This window comes from Schistocerca americana, chromosome 1 (assembly GCF_021461395.2).
Source record: "Schistocerca americana isolate TAMUIC-IGC-003095 chromosome 1, iqSchAmer2.1, whole genome shotgun sequence".
Classification (NCBI taxonomy): domain Eukaryota; kingdom Metazoa; phylum Arthropoda; class Insecta; order Orthoptera; family Acrididae; genus Schistocerca; species Schistocerca americana.
Window position 1 is genome coordinate 752,458,872 of NC_060119.1, and position 22,505 is coordinate 752,481,376.

At 42.3% G+C, this 22,505-nt stretch overlaps 1 protein-coding gene across 1 annotated transcript in view; it reads left to right on the plus strand.

The window, feature by feature from the left end:
* Positions 1–4,009: 4,009 nt before the first annotated feature.
* LOC124611132 overlaps positions 4,010–22,505 on the plus strand; it is a 236,098-nt gene continuing 217,602 nt past the window's right edge. Inside the window, exon 1 of the mRNA XM_047140217.1 lies at positions 4,010–4,117. The gene's annotated coding sequence lies outside the window, so the exon portion shown is untranslated. The remainder of the gene's footprint in view (positions 4,118–22,505) is intronic.

Sequence of the window (22,505 nt, forward strand, 5' to 3'; positions counted from 1 at the left end):
ACCCCAGGCACTTTCTGCTTTTGTAGCCCTCATTGGGTACAGAAGTGACTCTAAGCTGACACTGTGATGTTAGTTGGCTGTTCACAAGCTTTGCTTAGGGTGTGGTAACTGTCTCTGTTGATCAGCCTGTGGGCCATTCGAATTTCAGTAGCCTCCTTCAGAAAAAAAGTCCCAAAAGATGAGGTCTGTCCTAACACCTCTGTTTCTTCAAACTTCATTGAATCCACTGTAGCCATGCAATGTTCTGCAACCACAGACTTTATTAGTTTCTCAAGTTCATTGTGTTTTCTGTGTTCCTGGCATATTTCTTTGATTGATGCAGTATACCCAATGTATGCCTTACTTCATTTACATGGAATATGGCAAACACTCAGTTTATGGATCTCCAAGTCATGTTTCGCCACATCTAACAGTGCATACTTTTTAAGAGAGGGATGGAAAACACATTTATTGTTAAGTCAAGCCAGGATTCTGTCGATTTTGTTAGATAGTTTGCCGGCATGCGGCAGATATGTCATTGTCTTATCCTCCTCATCATGTTCTATTTGCTGGGACTGTACCTTCTGCTTGAAAGCATATCAGATTTGTCTCCTGCTATATCTACTCTTCTTGAACATGTCCTTATGGTGGGTGGAGCTCCCTTGGTAGACTTTCTTCGTCTGATATTGTACGGGCCCTGTGTTCCAGTGTATATAGCTCTGAAGGATGATGGCAGCTGGCAGTATTGAGATACAAATCAGTGTGGTTGGCTTTTCTGTCATCCTTTACATCAAATGTTGCTATGTACACACAAGAACAAGCAAGTCCTAAAATAATAAAAGGCTGAGTAATAAGGCAGAATTAATGACGGAAAGTCCTTATGCAATAAAGGCATGAGTAAGTAGATAGAATCAATGTCATAAGGTGCTTAGGAAATAAATGACTAAGATATGAGACAGAATTAATGAGGCAAGACTCTACCATCTAGGTCAGGTCGCAAAACAACAAGTGGGCAAGATACACAGAGACCCGGAGATAGCACTGCCAGATGTAATAAATAAAACAACAGACAAGTGAAATGTTTACTGAGATCAGGCAAAAGACTCTCTATCTAAATGACCCAGTGTACTCTGAACATGATCATAAGACTGAACAGTGCCAGAAGAGACATACAAAAGTACTTTGTGTGGGACAAAGTGTGAGCAGCAAGAGAGAAACAGAAAGGGCTCATGGTGGTGAATACGCTATGTTATTGGAAGCCCACATGAGGTCTAGAATTAGGCAAAAATATTATAAGGCACAGAGCATCTCTCTTCTTCTATCCAGCCTCTACAACAAATAAGAGCAGAAGAGGTTAGTGAAAAGTGGGGAGGCTTCAACATTAAGCAATGTTGGGGTATCCAGAGTTGAACAGGAAAGTTTACGATGTCAGAGGTCATGAGGTCCTCAAAGTCAGTCAGTCAGTCAGTTGGTTTTAGAGCTCAATCAGTGGCTCACTTAGTAAGAGTTAGATCTCAGAGATAGCTAGCCTCGGGTTAGTCAGAGAACAGTTCAGAGTGCAGACTGCTTTTCGTCAGTCAGTTCATTTCCAGTGGAGACCAATGCTCACGTAAACTTATGGGTACATAGATCACATTACTGAATCAGTCCTGGGAAGGACTATGCATGATTCTGCAAGTTGAGAAAGCGGCAAGTTTTTTTCACTGTCTTTGTGCTTGAACCTGGCAATCCTTGAGGGGTCTTGGTACCTGGTAGATTGAGTTATTGCCATTTGTAGATATTGCTGGTCAGGGTAGTAATTCTGTATAGTCAGACTATTTGAATAACTTGTATAGTAAGAAATTATTAGTTAATTTGTTATTATTCGATGTCACCATTCCATCCTTGTTTGATTTATATTGCACTGGTATATTTCTCATGAGAATTTACGATGGTCATTCAAAACTCCCTTTTTCTTACTCAAACTGCTAATGTTCCTTGGAATGTGAATATATGTCACCCAATTCCTGGCAATACCAACACTTGGAACATGAGAATGTTAATGTTATGCAATATTTTTCCTGTTCATATTATTCTCTCAATCATTTATTGTGTATTCTTTTGGATATGCTGTATTGTTATTGAATCATATTTTATTGTGTTTACAAATTGTGACTTCCAATGTTTAATTTTTACTCCATATTCTGAAATCTGTCTCAGTTTTCATTGCATTGTATCAAACTGTCTGTTTATTTGTCAATGTCCATACTATACAGTAATTTACCTGGATGGTTAAATAAAATAGATAGAGGAACATGCCATTCCTGGTATTTGCTTGAAGTGATTTAGTGAAACCACATAAAACCTGAATCAGGATGGTCAGACAGAGCACCAGCCTCCATCCTCCAAAATCTGAGTCCACTCTCTTAATAAATGCACTTCTGTAACTTATTTCATAACACCTAACACAGAGTACTATGCCCTTCCTTTTTTCAGTTTACATTGAGAAATTAAAAAAAAAACTAGGTGTCCTTCGTTAGTATTTTATGGGGAAACAAAAAATATATGTTAGAGTCTTCATAAATAACTATAACATTCTCTAGCTAGTTGTTTAACTTATTAATATCAGTACTCTTTCCAGTGGTTTGATGAAACATAAATTATTTTCAGTTTTTGACCTATACATTAATAGGTTAATACAACTTCAGAAGTTTTTTGTATTTTCATTAAATTTAGCCTACTAAATGGGACAGGAGGAGGAGGATTACGGAGAAAAAGAGAGGGACAGGAGAGAGAGGGTGATGGGAGTATGGAGTCGGAAGGCTTATGGAGAGGGGGAGGAAGAGGTTGGGGCTACCAGCCTTAAAGGACTAATTAATTGAAATATTAAAGATTTGTTGTAGGCTTCATCTCCATGCCATTGTATAAATTAAATGTTTTGGTGAGAAAGAGTGTGGGGTTCAAAAGAGAGACGGGAGGGGTGGGAGAAGGTGGATTAAAGAGCAAGAGAGTTAGTCAGTTAGCTGGCTGCTTGTTCCATTGATCAATCGCATGGTACGGTAGCCGTTATGATGTGGAATGTGTCAAGTGCACAAGAAATGCACTTATGAAACAAGATTTTTATATATATACATATTTTACAAAACAGAGTTAAAGATTAATATTTCTATTATTAACCCCATTCCCTTAAATGGCACAAAATGCATATACTATATTTATAGATTTATTTATTCCTATTCAAAAATTCATCTATGGTATAGAAGGAGTTGTCAAGGAGATATGATTTCAATTTATTTTTGAAGCTATTACTGCTGTCTGTCAGGCATTTTATTTCATCTGGTAATTTGCCGAAAATTTTTATAGCAGCATATTTTACCCCTTTCTGTGCCAAAGATAGGTTGACAGAGAGAGACATGGGCGGGATGGGGACGGGGGGGATGGAGTCAGAAGGCTTACGAAGAGTGGGAGGAAGAGGGTGGGGCTACCGGTCTTAAAGGACTAATTAATTGGCGTATTAAGCATTTGTTGTAAGTTCGAAATCGAGATTTCCATTGAATGCTAAATTATCTTGTCGCACTTTTTATGTGCGAACTAACCCTCAGCAAATGGTAGTGAAAAGAAGATACTATAGTACTTGAATAAGTGTAAACTCATTCTGTATCAGAAACTGGGAAAGCAATTATTCGATGACATATCAATGAACCCCTATTTGTAAACGGTCATCTATTAGGAGACCCGCCTACTTAGTAAATTTCGTGGTTAATATTCTATCCCTTGCTATAGCAGTTTCTACATATAAAGTTTGTAGACGCATGGGTTACTGATTAGTAACTATGACGACGGCCGTTTCAGGCGTCTTGTACCATATGAGAAATGACTTAAAGCACATTTGTTTCATAAACATCGTATATGGCAAGAGTTTTTAACACATGATATTATAACACCGAATTACGATGGTTATAAAATAAGTTTGTCGTCTTTGATTTGTGAAATCCGTGAAGCCGCCGAAGTGGGCTATCTCAGTATTTTCATGGAAGTGTAAGGTCTTTGGTGGGAAGGCGGGAGCGAATTTCATGTACTGTTTTGTGAAAAGTATGTGTGGTTGTTGTTCACTTTTGGCTGTGATTTGAAAAGGATCGGTTGTTTCAAGACTGTTGAGGTGAGTGCGAAGAAATTTTCATTTGTGAATTAACTGTAGGACAGATGTATGTTAAACCTTTGGTTCTCATTCTTATGTTCTAAGAGAAATGTATTGTCAGCGATTGAATAAAGAATTTTTGTTTCTGGACAATCCATTGTAATTCAGCGCTACCATTTATCTCGTTGAACGTACAAGGAATGTATGTGTTGGTTTTGTCTTTTAACGTTTAGTGATCAAATGATTTCTTTGTCATTTACTATCTTTGTTTTGTCATGTAGCATGCTGCATTTCATATATAGTATGGATGACGATCCTACTCAATCCTTAGCATGTAAACACGTCTTTAGTTCCCTGTGGATTTATATGAAAGATTTGCTTCTTGGGAACTCCCCAAGGACGTTGTTTACGATAGAAAACACAACCTCTTCGTATTGCCGTGTGATTGTCTATATTTAATGATAGTATACCTTTTTGTGCTCCATGATAGTAGATAAGAAGTAACGAGAACAGCATTGTGAACTTTAAAAAGTGTTAAGACGCTTTTCAGTTGTTGGGAACCTACCTTATGTTTAGTAACTATTTGTTGGATTTAACAACGCTCAAATAATTGACTGAATGCTGCGAAGAATAGTGGCTTTGAGTTACCCTAGTTTTCTGTTTTATACCAAATAAAACCATCTAATCCCAGACACAGGGATTGAGCAGGGGGGGGGGGGGGGAGAGACGTATGCTCATGACATTGCCCTGTAATAACCCTCATTGATTATTCGTATTACTGTTTAAGTACTTCATATTATTCTGCCACATATGGATCTAACACACATGGCAGTTATGTGTGGTTGTTCCTTTTTTTAAATGTGAATTTGTATCGCTTTACTGTATTAACAGGGTAGCTACATTCCTTCAATTCAGCTTTTGTGACAAAGTAGGTCATACAGTCGCATTACCTTGCTCATTTGAGAAGACTGTCTCTGAAAGACTGATATCAAAACATTCTCGTGAAATTCCCGTACTTCCTTTTATCAGCATTTCATTTCCATGTCGTTTATAACTCAATTTTTTCTGAGACCATACAAGAGAGTGCAAATAGGGTTTGATATGGCCTAGCATTTTTTATAGTAATTTCCGTATGCATCTGTTGGTGGTAAGGAGAAACACGGTATATCGTTCTATATATAGAAAATAGCTGTCTGTAAATGATTTCCGTAATTCAGTTTGTACAACTGCGAGTCCTTGGTGGCTGTGGGCGCAATCGATTTCTCATCAGTACGTGTGAGTTTTTGGCGTACAAAAAATTTATGAAAAGGCAGTCATCAGCGTGAGTCACGTGTATACATTAAAATTAATGTCATAGTGAAATATGCACGCGTATAGTTCGTAGGACGGTGAACCGCCTCAATAAAAACTGCTTGCTTCTTGGCGTCAGCAGTAGACCAGTGCCCGGATAACGGCGCATGCGCATTGGCTATTTCGTGTTGCGCTCAACGAAGTGGTTCGTTGCCCCTTCACTTGGAGTTTTGCTTTCGAGTGCGTACATGTGTGTGGTGTGGTGACAATTAAGCAGATGTTGACCTGGAAGACAAATCAATCAACAGCGAGATCGACGAACACCGGCAGCATATTTGACTAAGAATGTATGTTTGAATATGATTTGCTCGTAAATAAGTGTTGTTAAAACTCATATTACGTTTATAATGTATATAATACATTATATATTACTTTGTATTGTCTTCTAAATTGAACATTACTTATAAAATTGTAACAATAATATGTTACATATTTATCATACTGAATTAAATATTAATGAAATAATTCATAAGTTGTATAAACTACTTGTGTAGCAGTTAGATAAAGAACTGAGTTACGAAATTTCTGCATTCAAAATTCTCATTGGTCTCGTGTGCAACGTGGCTACAATGGCCATATTGATTTACAAGTGAACCATTGACTTAGTGAATGAAAAGATGAGCATGGTGTAAGTGCTGAACAAGCACTTAGCATAGACGAATCGGTGTCTTTTTTTTTATTTTTCGTTTGTATCAATATTTTTGCACCATGAGTCTTTTATTGCAGAAATTTTCAACTTTATGCACTGTTTAGAAAAAATTGTAAGATATATTTAGTTTAATGTTGTTATCATTATGTACGCTAAAGATCTTATTTACGACTGTTACTGGAATTCATGCATTAAAACACTAAAACTATATCGCCGCTATCTAATGCCAGTCGTGGAGCTTCTGTAACAACGCACAGAGCAGCAGGTTTCGTTTGTGAATGCAGTGGCAGGAGACGGCCATATTGATTTTTAAGTGAACGATCGACTGAAAGATATTGTCGATATTGGACAACTGCTAAGCCATCAGTGAGCATGTAACATAGATGAATCTTAGATTGTAAAGCTAATATTTTGCTGAACGTTGTTGCCATTGTGTACGCTATAGGTCTTATTTACGACCGTTACTCGAATTCACGCATTAAAACATTTCGATAACCTCTACTCATTAATGCCAGTTATTGAGCCAATGTCACAGGTAACAGAGAACTGTTTTTCGTCATTCATAAATGCAGTTCGAGGAAACGTGAATTTTTCAATCATTATAACGTCTTCCACGATTTTTTATAGTGAGTTTAATTGTACAGACTGTTTTTTTGTTGAGCTGATCCATCTGTTTTTCGATGTCAGTATCTTAGTCCAAAATGTGAATGTGTGTGCAGGCGCTCTAGCACTTGTTTCTGTTGGTCCCCCTTGTAGATGGTTCCATGTGCCATATGCTAACGTGGAAATGGGATTTTTCATGGTTGTCTGCTAGAACAGGCGAAACAGTGTAAGCATCAAAACTAGAATGCTGGATCAACTGTTTTCTTTACAATTTAAGTTTCGTCCTATCAAATGTATTTAAACTGCTTGGGTTTGGAGTGTAACATTAAATACAAAACCTTTCAGTTACCAGTCTTCAGTCTTGGTCTTGAAGTATCATTTAAATCAACAATGTTGATGTAACACTGTTAAGAAGTATATAAAATTCAAATTCAGCCAAGATTATGTTGCACAATACACATTGCTTCAGTCTTTGTTGGAAGCTATGTTGGGGAATCCCCTATTCATGCCTTACTGTATTTGTAACTGATTTTGTAGCAGTCAGTTACAATATGTATATAGAGCAGGCTAAGTTTTTATTTTGGCTATTTGTGCTAGTATTTTCTTTTTAAAGCTTACCCGTAGTAGAGCTTAGTGCCTTGTCATTTGGGTGGTTGCTGGGATCATAATTAACTGATCAAAGTAGAGAAATGATTAACATACTGCATGCTGGACTTGAATTCTCCAGTTACAGGATCCAAATCCCTGTCCGCTTATGTAGTTTTTTATTGTTCCCCAAAATCGTTTCATTTGAATGATGAAATGGTTTTGCCTCTAAGGCTATGAGGATCCCTTACCTACATCAACAACACTGAGGGGATGTTCTTCCATCTACATGCAATTAATCACATATATATGGACTGCTAGTGCCCACACTTTCATCCTTTATTATCTCATGTTTAAGTTCTAGAAACGTTGCCAACTGAAAACCGCAGTGTCACTGTAGTTTGTTTGCCGCCGCCCCCCCCCCTCCCCCCCCCCCCCCCCCCGCTCTCTCTCTCTCTCTCTCTCTCTCTCTCTCTCTCTCTCTCTCTCTCTCTCTCTCTCTCTCTCTCTCTCTACCTCTCTACCTCAGAGCTGGCCACTGTGGCCGAGCGGTTCTAGGCACTTCAATCCGGAACCACGAGGCTTCTGCGGTCACAGGTTCGAATCCTGCTTCGGACATGGCTGTGTGTGATGTCCTTAGGTTAGTTAGGTTTAAGTAATTCTAAGTTCTAGGGGAATGATGACCTCAGATGTTGAGTCTGATAGTGCTTAGAGCCATTTGAACCATTTCTCTATTTAAGTCTTAAAGAACACAAGGTTTTGTTTAGCTCTGGTAGGCACTACTGGACCTTCACTGCAATGTCTGGTACAGCAGTTTTTCTTTCTTGTTAAGGAATTCATTTACAGCCAGCCAATTTTTCATTCAGAAATAGTTTTAAATCTAATTTTGTGAAATTTATTTTGTGCGCAGTTACTGCAACTTTAATTTAGTCTGGTGATGTAATGCTAAATTTCCCAAGTGAAAATAGTTTTGGTTTTGTTTTCAACAAATATTGTAGTTTTTGCCAAAAACACTGAGATCTCTTCTGCTTTCTTCTGCCTTTGTAACTTATTACCCGAAGTGAACTAAAGCTATCATTTTCATACATTTTTGTTGGCATTGTGTGTGAAGTGTCATAAGTAACTGGCACATAGTCTTAGTGATTTTAGTTGTTTTCAAGTGTAAATAATCACACTTCTTTTATTTTACTGCTTCCCAAACGTGTAGGAGACACAGATAAACTAAAATGTGCCATTACATGCCATGGAGAAATAGCCGCTGACAGAAGGTTCTGAATTATTCAGATCTTGGGGTGTGCACTGTTAGATCCATGATACCTTAGGGGGGGGGGGGGGGGTGAGCAGGGAATTTGGTTTGGAAGAGCTCAGTGACCTTACCCCCCCCCCCTTTTTTTTTTTTTTTTTTTTTTTTTTTTTTTTTTTTTTTTTTTTTTTTTGAAAGGTTCATTAAATTACAAAGTCAACAAACTGCTAGATAAAATGATGAATAAGCGTTGTAGGATTTATGCTGCTAAACTGTTAATAGGCATATTTGACTGAATATCTGTATATAAATAACAAAATGATTGCACATGGTGGTTTTTTCCACCCATGAGGATTGTGAAAAGGAAACATTGGAGTTAAACATTCTCCATTTAGTTTCTGCTGGATTCATTGTAATAACAGGCTCACTGTACCTCCTGAATACCGTAAGTGATGGTTAAAAAGGTACAGTTGAATGTATTGGATGTAGGCCTAGCAGTTTGTGTTTTTGATTTAGCTCTAAGCTTGTACCGACAACCTGTTGCCTTCTAGCATGAGTAGCTGGAGATTAATGTTCTGTGGGGAATGTGTCCAGTTAGTCATTGCGATCACCAGGGCCCTCAGGGTAAAGGCAAAGTATGTTTTGAATTATGGGTTTGTGACCTTGAACTCCCAGTCTTTCCTTGTAATTGAAGACTGGACCTAGTTTTGTCCATACAGGTTGGTTGTTCAGTTAACACATACATCGGATAATGTTCCTGTGGTACCTGGGTTGTGAGCAGCTTAGCTGCAGTACTTTGTAGATTTACTAGCCACTGAATTCTGGTGATCTACAGAACTCAAAATAGCTCACTTACATCAATTAAAAGTTCATGCTACTAATGTAAAATTGCTGGCTTGGTTCTTCTTTCATTTATTCATATTTCACCTGTTTAACCATTTTTCAATATTATGTTGAAAGTATATCTAATCATTTAGATTATATTCATTATGCCATACACATGACATTTATTTACATTACAATGGTGTGAGAAGAAAAAGGAAAAAAAGACATTTGTTACACTTGATGATTAAAGGAAAAAATAACGCTTGACGGCAAATAGGTTTTCAATCAAATGACAATATTGTCAATTTTTCTCTGCTGTTGGATAGATTGTGCTGCCAGTCTTTTTACACTTCAGAGGTGTTAGAAAATAGTCTCTCACTTTCTGCATTGGCACATGGAATCCAAATAGCCTTCTGGCTATGAACTACTGATTATCAACTCATGTTGCATGCAAACATTTAACTATGTCAGCAAGACCTGATGACTGAATAGACAGTTGCTAAAAAGCAACATTCTGAAAAGATTTATACTGTTCAGAGTAACTACTGTACAGAGCCAAGTCATTCCAGGTACAGACTGCAAGATCCTTCTCGTGTCTACATTAATGGTGTTTGAGCTTATTGTCCTGGGGTTAAAACATGAATCTAAGGCTTTGAAGACTAATTTATTTAGATGTGTGACCGAGTTGAGAATCTCATCAGAAGTTGCACTGAGCACTTCAGTCCCTCCTCCATTCATTTCTGCATGAAGCACTTGCTCATTAATTAATTACCTATCATATTCTTTGATGAATATGGTCTCCACAATGTTCCAGTTCACTTTGTCATCTGACAACAAATTGACACTCAAAATACCTGCATTAGGCATCTGTCATAACTATGGAAAAATTTATTCATTTCTTCACAATATTCTGCTGTGTAAGTTCCAGTGTGTTCAGGCTGGAACAGGAGTAAAGTTTGCATCTCTGTTACTTTCCTTCAGCAACTCCAAATACAAATGTTTCCTGTCACTGGTGTTCAAGAAGGCAACACATTTGTTTAAGTATCTAGCATTGCATCTCATTACTGCTTTCACATCACCATACAGTATATTGTATTTCTAAAGACCTCCTCTCCCCACCTCCTTACGCTCACCCCACCCCCACTCCCACAAAAGAAAGCTGTGCAAACATAAGAATCTTTGTACTAGCAATAAAATTTTCTGTTTGTATCATGCTTTGCTACTCAAAAACAGTGAAAACACAACAGCATTTTCAGTTAGTGGTCTCATTGACTAATACCTGGTGTACAAGTATGAAATACAATTTTCTGTGGTCAAGAATGTGTTAAATTCAGAAGAATGATAGTGATTTAGTCAAAGTATGCCCCATTGTTATACATTTTTCCCAGCTTTTGGGCAATTTGTAAATACCAAGTCAGTAAAGATTTTCCCCTTTTGCTGCAAACTGTTCATCAAGCCCTTTTTTCACATCTTTGTACAAACCAAAGTGCTGCTTAGCAAGCGTGTGACCCATCGATGCAAAAAGTGATAAATGGAAGGAGGCAAGTCTGGTGCATAAGTAGCATGGGGTACAACTTCCCACCCAAGTGCTTCCAACATGCCGCTAACTGGTTTGGCCATAAGTTAAGGAACATTGTCATCAATAAATATGACTGTGTTACCTCTTTGTGTTGTGGCCGTTTTTGATCAGCAAATGGTTCAAATTGGTCAATTTCTATTGGTAATGTGTAGTATTAAGTTTCCCCAGGTTTTAACAGCTCATAGTAGACTAGACCCACCTGGTGCCACCAAACACAGAGCATCGTCTTTGTCAAAACATTTCAGTCTTGTGGTCCCTGTGGATGGTTTGCCTTGGTCTACTCATGATTCTTTAGTGCTTGGGATTCTCAAAATAAATCCACTTTTCATCCCCTGTAACTATATAATGCAGAAAGACTTTTTTTTTTACTGAGTGAGCAAAGTCTCTCGTGTGTTTTTGCACTTTTCCATTTGCCTGTCATTCAACTCATGTTGTACCTATCTGCTGATCTTCTGAATCATAGCTGATTGGAAACATTGACTAATGCCCAATTGCTTGGTGAGTTGTTTTTGTGTTTGCGAATCATCTTTGCTCAACATTGCTTCCAGTTCCACATCTTCATATTGTGGTTGGGTTTTCCCGTTCCTTGGTTGCAACATCAAAGTCATCATTTTTGAAACACAAAAACCGTCATTCACATGCATCTTGCAATGGAGCATGTTCACCATAAGCTTCTTGAAATAATCGGTATGATTCAGCAGCAGTTTTTGTCAAATGAAAGCAAAAAGTGATGCTGTCGCCCAGTGCTCCTTGCTTCCTATAAACTTCGACATATTGAACACAAATCTATGCACACACTTTTCCAACTTATCACTTGTGCACATCTGACACTTAGGGATAACACAGCAGAATGATGCAGGATAGAATCTTTATAGCACAAACTGCATTGCTGTGACATCTGTCATCTGAACTCCGCATTTCATACTTCTACACCTGGTATAATGACATCTCTTTCTGCTAGCTTCCCCATTACATCATTTTTTTGCCATTGTTGTTTTGAAGGCACAATAGTTTTCCATGTTGTATTTACACGTGGGTTGTTATCGGCACAAAAAAGGGCAGTTATTTTAGTAGTTCTCTAATTTGTTAAAATATTTTATACTGCTCTTGAGCAAAATACATTACTTTATTAAATACTTGGTTTTAAGTGTTAGTAGTTTGAAGATAAATAATATTTTTGTCACCAAAATGCTGCACATCTTCCTTGAATTCATTCATCAACTGTAGAAAATCTTCATCTTCCAGTTTTGTGGAATGGAATGTCGGCCATCAAAAATGTTCCCACTGGCCTTTGGGCTAGATATCCACAGTAGCTTTCCTTCTTCTTTGAAGCTTCAAAGCTGCATCTAAGCTTTATTGGGAGACGAGGCTGCTTTTATGCTTTTCACTCTGTACGAGTTTAAAAATAGCATCTGTTGTAGTATTTACAAAAAAAATCTTATCAAGCGCATAAAACCCTTCACTTTGAAATTCCCATGCTCTGTCAGCCCCATTACTGCAGGCTTTGGTTTCACAGTTGTGAATTATTTCAGTACACATACTCATCACAGAGTTCACCATGTAATGACTGCAGACAGAATTTGTTCTCATTCAAGATTTTTTTTAGAATTTGGGAGAAAACATCAATACTGGGGGAAGGATGGTGGGCAAAGTTTGAACATCAGTGTGAAACAGGCATGTGGCTGAAAAGCATGTGGCAAGATGGATTGCAACTCGATAAGTGCTTGTATGGATGAAACTTCCTGGAAGATTAAAAATGTGTGCCAGACCAAGACTCGAAATCAGGACCATTGCCTTTTGATGGCACATGCTTTACTGATGAGCTACCGAAGTGTGACTCACGGCGTCTCTTCATAGCTTTACTTTCAGCCATATCTCATCTCCTGAGTTCCAAACTTCACAGAAGTTCTGTAAAATTTGAAGGACTAATGCTCAAAGAAGAAAGGATATCAATGAAGCACACCTTTGCCAAAGCCTGAGGGGATTGTCTCCACAGTGAATTTTTACTCTGCGGGTGAGTGCACTGACTTGAAACCTCTTGCCAGATTAAAACTGTTTGCCAGAGTACTGGCAGAAGTAAAGCTGTGTGGGGAGGTTCTGAGCTGTGTTTGGATAGCTCAGTCTCTAGACCACTTGGCTGCAAAAGGCAAAGGTCCAGGGTTCAAGTCCCAGGCCAGCAAACAATTCTAATCAGCTAGGAAGTTTCAAATCAGCACATGTACTGCTGCAGAGTGAAAATTCATCCTAGAGAGTTTCAAATTTTTCTGTAAATGCAGGAATTGCAGATGACTTTTGAAAATATCAAAACTGCTATGGCGATATTAAATAATTTCATGAATTACTACACACCATAAACTGAGTTTACACTGTGATAGATACTTAGTTTATCATGCTTTTACACATAAATTGAACACTGAAATGATTTGTATAATCGAAAGTCAGATCATGTAATATATTTGCATTTTCAGTTATTTTGCTTTTGTAAGAAAAACTGGCATTATTGGTATTGAAACCCTCATTCAACCATGATTATCACAATGATATCATGCACATTATTGTTTAATCTCTGAGCTTGACAGCGAGCTGGCACGAAATGCCTTCAGTAACAACAACCATGTCACAAACATTGCTGCATATAGCCACCACAGCAGGTGCCTGGTTCATGCAGCTGTGCTGATAGCTGTTCAACAACAACAAAGGCTGGGTTTTTGCGTGGAAATACTGCAAGTGGATGTCCACCAAGTGGCAACAGGTGGCCCTTTTGTGTGTGTCACTTCTTATTCTCCATTGGACAGATGGCCATTGGCTTGGACAGCATGAAACATCTGAAAGCAAACGCCTTGCAGCAATCGGAAGAGATCAGGCTGGAGGGTATCCCCTGAGTGATCTCATCATTCTGGAAAGTACAGGGTATCAACACAAGTATGCACCTATTCTTAGGGCCCATGTCCATCCCTGCGTGCAGCTTCTTTTTCCTCTGCACATTGGCACCTACAGGCAGGACAGTGCAATGTGTCACAGCTTGCAGTGTATGTGCATCATTCGAAGAGCACCATGCTCTGTGGGGGTCACCTCAATCAGGTTGTTTATGCCGTGAATCCTCAACAGAAATCTAGTGCAGCTGGCCATGATATTGGAGTTGGTACGGCTCCACATCCCTTTCGGTACCTTCTGAACCTCATTGATTGTTTTCATGCGTGTCTTGCAGCAGTCTGCACTGCAAAAAGGTGGTCATTGAGGCTTTTGACAGGTGGTCACATTATTGTAACTGGACAGTCAATCTATGAAAACAGTTTTGAAAAATGAACTGAATTTCCTTTGTCATGCTGATTCCTTCCAGAGACAGTTTCATTCTGAATGCTTGTATACGTCCTTTTAAATGTGTTACCGGCAGATCCTTAGCCTGAAGTGTCACGTTCATTAGATGGCTGGTTATGTTGGTAAGGAATGCGCGGTCACTTTTGCATGAAGACCAGTTGAGGAACACATGTACACACTTCATAAAGGTATCTATCCATATTTAAAAGAAAAAAATAATTGATTTAACAGCTAGCCCCTACAAAGCCACTTCACCCTACTGTAATAAGCCAGCCTACTTTACTAGCTGTTGATATCTTCAAGAAAGGTCTCTAATAGATGCTTTGGAGTTCATGCTCTCATGTATTATTAATTGTATTAGTTGTAGAAACTATAGTCTGATTGAAATTACTTGATAGTTGACATCTCTCATGTCAGAGCTTGTTTTTCCCAGTCAGAACCCTAAACATCATGCCCAAATTGTTCGCCATTGCCAAACTGCCACATCAATTGGACAATTCCATTCTTTCTTGATGTACAGGGTTAGCCAGTAAAATGGGAAGATTTAAATAAGTAACTGATTCTTAAAGAATTTTTTTTTTTTAATTTAATGGTTATAAATATAGAGTACAAAAGTAGCCATTTACTGTACAATAAGTGAAAAAAAATATTTTTTGAATATAACATCTGCCAAATGTCCTCCATTGGAATCTGTGCACTTCTGCAGCCAGTCCTGGAAGTTTCCCATGACATTTTGCAGCATATTAACTGGTATTCCTTCAAATTTCGTCCCGAATTCGTTGTTTTAGGGCTGGGGTAGTTCAGGGTGGATCATTTTGAAAAACTCTTGTTTTTAAGTAACCCCATAGAAAAAAATCGTAGGTTGTCAAATCTGGAGAGCGAAGGGGCCAAGGGATATCCCCATTTCGGGAAATGACGCCGCCTGGAAACAAAGCATTCACAGCAACTCTTGCAGTGAGGCTTATTGCCCCATCTTGTGGAACATTGTGTGTTCATTCACTAGAAAATGGGCGAGTTCTGGCGTAAGAAAGTTCTAGATCATTGCAACATAACACTGAGTTAACAGTCACAGCACTTCCATTGATATCCTCAAAGAAAAATGGGCCTGTGATTCCTCTTGCTGACACTGCACACCTAACCGTCACTTTTTGAGCATGAAGAGGTGTTTCATGACGTGCGCAGGGTTTTCCTCCGACCAGTATCTGAAGTTTCGTTTATTAACAAAACCAGAGAGGTGGAAATGCGCCTCATCACTCATCCATAAGTGGTTTACTTGGTCATCATTTTCTTGAAGTCTTCTGGCCATTTCCCCACAAAATTGTAATCGTTTCTGATAGTCACTTGGTTTGAGAGATCGCAAAATATGTATTTTGTATGGGTGAACATGTAAATCTTGACGAAGAATCCTTCTCACCAACGTGTTACTTATTCCAAAACGTAGAGCATGTTGTTTGGCAGATCGGTGTGGACAGTGCCTGTTGAACAGCAGCGATGTTTCGAAGGGTTTTTGCACTCCCACCTCCTTTTTTAGACGTTGATCCAGTTTGTTCAAGGTTGTTTATCCATGAACGAATTGCACTATCCGAGGGAATAGGTCTGTTGCGCGGTATGTTGAAATGGCGTTGAAAAGCACGCCGCGTTTTCACCAAACTCTCACCATTCGTATAACACGCTTTAACGGCATAGCTGCAATGTTCACCCTTCCAACGATCCATCGCAACTAAAAGGCGGGACATGCAGGTAGAATGGAGCTGGCACCATTACCCCCACCACTCACATTCCAGCTGTCAAGGCCATCTCCAGTCTGCCCGTTTCACTGGCTAACCCTTTATTTGTATCTTGAATTATGGGTGTGGCACTTTTATTTTGTATTTCAGCATACATGATAACCACACCACAAACAATACACGCATCTAACTATGCTAATTAAATACACATGTTTCATACATAGCAGAAACTAAACAGTACAGGATATTTCACACAAGAAACGATTCAGTGTCATGTAAGAGGTTATCATAATCACAGAGGTTGGCTTACATTAGATAAGCTCGGAGCTTGATTCACTGTTGCACTTCTGCGCAGTTGTTGACATAATAGCCTGCTGTACTGAAGGACATAGGTTCGAACCTCAATTGCCACGAAATGTTATTTCTTAATATAATCGGAGTAGTTTAATGTTTTTATTCAATTAGTTCAAATGGCCCTCTGAAATCTGCAACCAAGTGGCAACAAAGACTACCCATTGGTTGTGATAATGCAGCAGCTCTTGTAGCCAGTGTGATGATAGTTTCAGGTAACCAGTGATAGCAGGAAATTAACATTCTTTTAGTGCTGAAACTAATCTTCTTCTCTCTTGAGTTTGTTAGTGAAGGTGAACAAACCAATCATGATTTTAGCTCTGCTGCAGATTATTGACCACTACTTTCTTGGATACATTGCACATCACGAGGCCGTGGTTAGCTTAGGACACTAGTTTAAATCCAGGGCTACAAAATGCGTCTCCTGTGCAGCTCACTTATTGGTCACTTAGAATTGGCTGCCGACATAGCATCTCGCATTTCCAACATGCCTATAGTGTGTTTAAAATAAGTTACGACTTTCGACAGTTCAGTACGGAGCGAGTGCAGGGCAGCATAGTTGCCCGCGTGTGCTGCATGCATCAGCAGGTGATCACAGTATAATGCCAGTCCTATTCAGTGCAGAACCTGGCAGGGCAGCTAGACTGTGTGAACAGCAAGCTGGCCAATCTGCTATCATTCTAAAACGACTTTAAAGAAACTGTCAGGTAATAAATTCTCATTCTCGCACATTTTATAGTTTAATTCGTCAGTTTCGTGATGACAGCCTATCATGTCGTTAATGGTCATAGTCATTGCAGTGTTTTGATTATTGGTAAATTAATGCAAGAAATTCTTAGTTTGTAGCGAAAAACACGTGTCGCTATGAGTTTGTGTTTGGTTCGTGATAGGTTGTGTTGCTGTGGATTAAATGTAGGTAATATATTGAATTATTCCTTAAACTTGGAAGGATACAGCTGTCTGTGTCCAATCTCGAGAAAATAGAATGTATGTAAAGTGATCAATCAGGAACTCGTGTGTCAGTGAAAAAGCTAAAATATCGTAAATTCTGCGTATGTTATAAATGTTTAGAAATATCGAATCAAGATTTTGGCAGATGACAGTGCGCAAAGACGAGTGTTTTGCCTTGTGATTAATATACGAAACTTCCATATCTATCGCGATATTAAAAAAACTACAGATTTTTCAATCAAATAATGTAATTATTGAGGTCCACAGATAGCTGGTGAGACGAGAATAGCTGTGGGGTTTGTAACAATAAACTGATGAAGTTCCGCGTTTATTTTTATAATGAGAATGAGCTGTTTCGTAATCTATTGATCTGACTTGCAATAAGTTGTTAGTTTAATAATGCACTATTTCAGGATTCTGTCGCAATATCAAATGCATTACAACGTTGATGAATATTTATAAACTCTGCTATGTTCTGACAAAAGAAGCAGATTTTAACATAGCAACAAGAGAATTGCGTATTCCTTAGTGCTCGTCACAGTCCTTCACGAAGGCCTTCTCAACTACTTTCCTGGTATGGCTGACGTCTCAAACACCAGTCCTGTCGTGTAACATTTGCAGTGGCTTCTTTTCAAAACATTTGAACTGCAGTGAGAATAAATTTCTTCCTGTTTTTTGCCGCATTGCTTTTAACCTAGGACCATATACTCTGTCGGATTTAAATGAGCATGATGTGGAGGAAGCCCTTTATTGTTAGCCAGTCCGTCGACCTATTAGTGTCGAATTTTGACTTGTACAACACTAAAAGTTCCATTAACTTCGAATTATACACGCCCTGTTAAGCTTTCTCATGGAACATTCTTTGTACCCAGAGCGAAATATGTTTCCCTTCTTCCACTGCACTGTTGGAGCTAAATGCATCACAACCTAGTGGTATGGCGTTTTGTCCAGGACTACTGTCGAATTCCCAGGAATGTTTTGTGGCAGTACTTAGTATTCTCAGCCGAGGAACGTGTTCTTGGACGACGCTTTTATCGCAAATCTCGTATTCAAATGTGCTGCACCATTGTTACTAATGCGCCGCCAACAAAAAACACTTGTTCACAATATCTGACAGCTACAGAACATTTCATTGCGAGAAAATACGACTTTACTACGATAGCTGACAAAGGATGATGCAACTAATGTGTGTCACCAGGTGTTATTATTTACTCATGGTGTGGTAAACAGGGGGCACTTAATCAGCCAAATGGCGGCATAGTAGGGAGAGCCGGCTCGCCGTTGGTGTTACCTGGGCAATGGTGGCTCGCTCTCTCCAGTCAGCCAAACGTCAAAAGTCGCAAATAATTTTAAACATACTATAGTGGTGCCCATTTCCAACTTCGCTCCATGTTACACATTAACACCGTTTGTGAAGTGACTTGCCCTCTTTGTGTTTTATCTATAACTGAGGGGTAGCTGGCAGCCGATGTGGCAACACTGTAGCGGCAAGTGACAGACGTCAGCTTTGAAGTAATTTTAAATGGAAAGTACACTCAGTACATGTTTCAGAGAGAATGTCTCTGGTTTTATGATTAAGAAATGTTTTGTTAGGGTGTAGTCAGTTCTGATAGTAAACTTTTTTCCTACACTTCCTTGACAGCTACTAGCGATGTCTTCAATGCTACTACCATGACCAGGGCAACTTCACGACCTCAGGTTCCAAGTTACGTGTCTGATGAAAATGGCTGATTACTCAATAACACTCTGCTTGCAAAGATTTATAAGCTGACTGCACGTCGTCTGCCACATCGTGTATGCGACACATGGTTGACATGTTTGATAATGGCACCTTGCAAAACGGAAGTTTTCTCTGCATTCTCACTGCCTGCCACAACCCTCACCACTGCTTCATCCCCTCACTCACTCCCCACATCATACCCCATTCTGTTCACCTCTACCACTCCCTCCCCTACCTACACAACCTCCCACTCCAACCCTCTCCATCGCTCTCTTCTCACAATGCCATCCCTTCCTCACAACCTTCCCTCCCTCACTCCCCCTTCCACCAGTACCCCTTCACCCATTCCCCCTTCACCCGCTCTCTGCTCTGTCCCCCTTTGACCACTCTCCACCCCATACCCTGCCCCCCTTTGACCACTCCCCACCCCATACCCTGCCCCCTTTGACCACTCCCCACCCCATACCCTGCCCCCTTTGACCACTCCCCACCCTAGTCCTCCTGTGTCTCACCCACACCCAGTCCTTCTCCCCCACATGCTTAACCCCTAACACTCCCACTTAATCCCCATCACCTGCATCCCACGTCACTCCATCTAACCCAACCTTCCTGTCACCTACCCCATCCCATTCTCCTTCATCCTCTCATTGTCCTCGCTCTACCTGTCTGGCAGTGCCTCCAATGGCACTGTGAACACCTCCCCTATGCCATTGTCCCCATTCTTCCCCATCTGGCAGTGTCCACCCCTCTCCCCGACTGGCACTGCGTGGCAGTGTCCACCCCTCTCTTCAGTCATCATCCATCCGCCTCCACTGTACCCACTCCTCACTGTTCTCTTCATGCACACTTGTTCCCTCTGCACCCTCCACCTGTCTGAACTCCACCCATGTACCCAAACAGCTCTGCCCCACGTCCTCTCTGTCCTTGGCTCTCCACCTAATGCCCTGTTACATCCTTGGCCCTTGCTCTCCATGCCCACACATACTCCTCCCGTCACATACCCCTCCACACCCATCCTCCTCCTACCATTATAACTTGCTTCTCACCCACTGCCTCACTGTATATCAACCCTCCCTGGCTCTACCTTAAATCACCCCACTCGCATATCACATATGCCACCCTCACATATAACTTCAATTCCACCCTTCTCTCCCCCTTGATCCTTCTCATTTCTCCCTCTGTGTTGTTTTCCTTCATCCCTAGTTTTTTACTCACATCCCCTTCACCCCCTCAAACCTCCACACACCTACCCTGACCCCACACTGATGCTCTCCCACCCTCAACAACAACCAAACACACACACACACACACACACACACACACACACCTCTGCTGTCCCTCTCCACCACCCGCCCCACATGCTTCTCACCCAATGAATCCTTGCCCACAAGACTCCCATTCCACCTCCACACCCTCCCTACCCAAATCCCGCAATACTTAAACTCAAACCCCACCATATCACTCCTCTCTCCTAACTCCCTATCTAAGTTCTATTTACCCCAATGCCCCCCTTCTACCCCCGCAATGCTCTACCCCATCCCCCCTCTACCCCCGCAATGCTCAACCCCATCCCCCCTCTACCCCCGCAATGCTCAACCCCATCCCCCCTCTACCCCCCTGCAACGCTCTTCCGCAATCCCCCTCTTCCCCCGCAACACCCTCTGTCGAAACCCCTCCCCACCGAACCCCAATCCCCATCTACCCTAAACACCCCCTCCGTCCTACCCCTCCCCTCCTCCCTCATCCCATCCTACCCTATGCTCCTCTCATACCACCCCAACCCACCTCCCTCCTCCCCCTCCCCTTACTCCCCCTCCCCTTACTCCCCCTCCCCTTCCTCCCACCACCTCCTTCTTCCTCCCCCTCCCCTTCCTCCCCCCCGCCCCCTTCTTCCTCCCACGCCCCCTTCTTCCTCCCACGCCCCCTTCTTCCTCCCACGCCCCCTTCTTCCTCCCACCCCACCCTCTCCCATCTCGTACCCTCTCCCATCTCGTACCCCCTCCCCCCTCGCACCTCCTCACCCTCCCACTCTCTCCCCCTCACCTCTCTGTCCCTGCATCCCCTACCCTCTCTCCCCCTCACCTCCCCTCTCTCCCTCTCCCCCGCCCCTCTCTCCCCCTCCCTGCTCTCACTCACTTCCCCTCTCTCTCACTTCCCCTCTCTCCCCCTCCCTGCTCTCACTTCCCCTCTCTCCCCCTCCCTGCTCTCACTCACTTCCTCTCTCTCCCCCTCCCTGCTCTCACTCACTTCCCCTCTCTCCCCCTCCCCTCCCCCCTCCCACCACCGCCTCCCCTCTCTCCCCCACCCCCTCCCCTCTCCCCCTCATCGCCTCCCCAACCTCATGCCCTCTCCCCCTGCCCCTCTCCCCCTGCCCCTCTCCCCCTGCCCCTCTCCCCCTGCCCCTCTCCCCCTGCCCCTCTCCCCCTGCCCCTCTCCCCCTGCCCCTCTCCCCCTGCCCCTCTCCCCCTGCCCCTCTCCCCCTGCCCCTCTCCCCCTGCCCCTCTCCCCCTGCCCCTCTCCCCCTGCCCCTCTCCCCCTGCCCCTCTCCCCCTGCCCCTCTCCCCCTGCCCCTCTCCCCCTGCCCCTCTCCCCCTGCCCCTCTCCCCCTGCCCCTCTCCCCCTGCCCCTCTCCCCCTGCCCCTCTCCCCCTGCCCCTCTCCCCCTGCCCCTCTCCCCCTGCCCCTCTCCCCCTGCCCCTCTCCCCCTGCCCCTCTCCCCCTGCCCCTCTCCCCCTGCCCCTCTCCCCCTGCCCCTCTCCCCCTGCCCCACTCACCCCTCCCCACTCACCCCTCCCATCTCAACGCTCACCCCTCCCCTCTCAACCCTCACCTCCGCTCTCACCCTCCGCTCCCTCACCCTCCCCTCTCACTGTCCCATCCCTTCCCCCTCCTACCCCACACCCTCCTGCCCCCTGCAGGTTCGGGGGTAAGAATAGGCCCGCGGTATTCCTGCCTGTCGTAAGAAGCGACTAAAAGGAGTCTCCAATGTTTCGGCCTTATGTGATGGTCCCCTCTTGGGTTTGACCTCCATCTTTCTGAATTATTCCGAAGAGCGAGCCAATTGGGGAAGGGTGCCTTACATGGTGCACTGTATGCGTCGTGCAATTAGACCTTTAGCCGGATTTCTCATCGTTGCAATGGTGTCCCGCTCGTTTTCGATCTCTTGGGCGAGGATACGTCCCTGTGTGCGATTACCACGCTGCACTCTGCAGTGTGTCTTTTACCTGCGACGACGGCCTTGGACATTTTTGCACCTAAGATCCAGCACGGTAGCCAGTCCGTTGTGGTGGGGCCGCCATGTACCCTCTTGGTTGTATCCCCCTGACAACACAGGGATCGCTCTACTGATGCCTGCGCCGTTAACTCCCCACATATGCCAAGGAGTAGATGCCTATCCTCCTGGGGTATCGGGACTCCCGGCAACGGCCATCCTGCCAGGTGGCCTTTGCTATGGCCGGGTGGCGCCCGTGGGGAGGGCCCTTGGTCAGAGTAGGTGGCATCAGGGCGGA